Below are 2,855 nucleotides of genomic sequence, written 5' to 3'. Positions count from 1 at the left end.
TGTATATATCCATAAAAATGAATTCCTCTTGTTTTTATTTTAAACGTAGTCTACATAATTAAGAGTTTATTTTACTTAAACTGAAAATGACTTGCTAAAGGCAAAAATGTACATCTGTGTGTTTGTTTCTATGAAATTTTAAAAGATTCTTTTCTCGCTTATTCTTTTCCTTATTGAAATCTTTTATTCTGAATTTGTTGGTGTTTAATGAAAACAGCATTGTCCATAATTCATTGTGTTAGGTATATTCTGAATCCTTTCTCTGTGTTCAGTATTCTCCCATATTGCCCCACTTGTGGCTCCTCCCCTCTCTGCAGTTTTCCTGTTATTCTCATTTCTGGTGTCAAAAGAGACAGCTGAATGGCTGAGAAAAGTAGCTTAGACCTGGTTTCTTGCAACCAGCTGCACCTGTATCTGGCTTAACTGTTAGCCCTGACCTTTACAAAAGACATATAAATATCCTTCCCTCCCTACTCTTGCTTGCTGACACCAATATACTGGTCTCAGCCTGCTGTGCAAGAATGTAATAAAATTTCTTAAACTATCACAATGTCTCTTGGCCTGGTTCTTGTTGGCTCAAACCCAACACCCTGAATTTATGACACCAACTTATATTTGGGCAATTGGGAACCAGGTCAAACTGCATTATTCTTTGAAGGTCTAGTCAGTTGATAAGTGACAATTATTTATTTGATGTAACCTTTAACAGAAATTCATAAGTATCATTGATTATGCCCCAAAATATGAGGGACCCGTGGTAATTCAGATGGGCACCTCTGAAAATATTTGTCTGTTTTCTGTCCATTTCTAACCAGATTATTTTTAAAATCATAGGAAAAGACTGAAATTCCCCTTCAATCTGAAATTGCATGCAAGTTTGTAAAACATTAGCTGGAAAAAACAAGATTCCCAACACGGAACTCAATAAACCTCCATAGAAAAAATCATTGATCAATGAGTAGTGGCAGTAGGCAGATGCTCCTTAATGGGACTCTCAAGGGCAACCCCCCCCCACACACACACACACACGACATTGCTAAACCCATTATGGAAAAGAACAAGTGTCAAGACACAATAATAGTCTCCAATTCCATGTCATTTCAGTCGCTTGAAAGACTGATAAAAGTGTTTATAAATTTGTTATGATGCTTGTGTTCTTGAAGCAATGTTTGAACTCTTTCCAATGAAATAAAAATTGCTTCTGTTGTCCCTGCAAAGTAATGCTGCCATGCTATGGGTTGCAAACTCTGGATTACTGATATGCTGATGGAAATGGCAAGATGAAACCTCATACAGACTAAATGTAAGTTCCAGTGTAGTTGTCTTCTGCACTAATTGGGGGAGGATTCTACCATAAAAGTTTTGAAATACATCCATTTTAAACTGAAGCACTACATCCCTGATTTTGATTACATACAGCTGTTGCCAAAAGAGGACCTTCTGAATGGGAAATGTTATCACTACATTGTTGAAAGCTACATAGCATCCATACAAATGATGTTGCATTTCACCAAAATCTGTAATATAAAGTGATATATTTTATTTTGAAGATGTTATGATGGACAAACTCTTTTCATGAACTTCTGAATCCATCATGTGGCTTAAGGTCTGTCTTCTTCATGAAAGATTTTTTTAACCCTTAGTTGTGAAGAATTATGACTGGATATTACTGCAGGCCCAACATCTGAACTAGGTGTTTTGAGGAACGGTAGCTTTTTGGTAACATTCTCAATATTTTTCCATTGTTAATGGTCCGTTAGGTTCTCTCTTCTAGAGTCAATTTTGATAACTGAATTTCCTGCTTCTCTCACTCACCAGTTGGGTGCCAGGATCCATTCTAGGTAGCCACTTGTAGGCGGGTCAGTGACCAATCCCTCTCAGGCAGGCACAGATCTTTTTTTACTGCACTTCTCTTTTCTCATTTAAATGCCAAAAAGGTCATGATAGGTGTTTAGTCGGCAACATGGTGACCAGTAGGATGGGAGTGAGTGAGAGAGTGTGAGTGAGCAAGGAAGTGAGAGGGGAGTATGCAGATGTGTCTGGTGCATGTGTGTGTGAGTATGTGTGTGTGTGAGTGAGAGACAGATCTTGCAGGAGTCTCACGGCTGGAAGATCAGGCACTGATCTGGGCTACAGGCACTTCCCATGTAGAAAAAAAAAAACATCCAATCATAGCAGCAATTGGGAAAAAAATTAAAAAGTGGGAGGAGAGGATAGAGAACCAAGATGGCGGCATAGGTTAACGCCGGAGATTGCTGCTTCGAACAACCAATTCAAATTACGCCTGAAACACGGAACGGACACCATCCAGAACCACAGGAGGGCTGGCTGAGTGGAAATTCTACAACTAGGAGTAAAGAGAATATCATACCCAGACTCAGAGGAGGCACAGTGCTGAAGTGAAATTCTCAGGTGCGGAGTGCGCATGGAGCTGGCTGGCGGCACGGGGGGTGCGGTTGTTGTTTACAATCAGGAGGGAGCTTCAGACTCTGAGCTCCAGATCCGGGCGAGTCTCTAGGGTCTCAGACTCAAACGGGAGAAGCGGGACTGTCTGGCCTCGGTCGGAACTCGAGGGCAGCTTTCTCTCCGAGGTTTGCAGCAGTTGCTGGGACTCTGTGAGGCAGAGTCCCTAGGGACGGAACTGAGAGCAGCCATAACTGCTGGCTCTGCCCGCCCTGTAGATCCCCAGGGACCCGCCCTGCCCAAGCCCTGCAGAGCCATTTGCCGATTAGCCTCAGGCAAATGCTAGATTAGCACCGCCTAGAGATCCAGCACAGAAGTTCTCCCACTGCAGACACAGCTGATTCTCACTGCCAATTGGCCGGGAGGTCAATTCCTCCCAGTGATCCTACAGC

At 42.1% G+C, this 2,855-nt stretch overlaps 1 pseudogene; it reads right to left on the bottom strand.

The window, feature by feature from the left end:
• Window positions 1–682: 682 nt before the first annotated feature.
• On the bottom strand, window positions 683–1,608 carry LOC102774954 (annotated as a pseudogene).
• Window positions 1,609–2,855: the final 1,247 nt, after the last annotated feature.

This window comes from Myotis davidii, unplaced genomic scaffold (assembly GCF_000327345.1).
Source record: "Myotis davidii unplaced genomic scaffold, ASM32734v1 scaffold318, whole genome shotgun sequence".
In the NCBI taxonomy this organism is placed as follows: domain Eukaryota; kingdom Metazoa; phylum Chordata; class Mammalia; order Chiroptera; family Vespertilionidae; genus Myotis; species Myotis davidii.
This window is presented reverse-complemented; position numbering and strand designations above follow the sequence as displayed.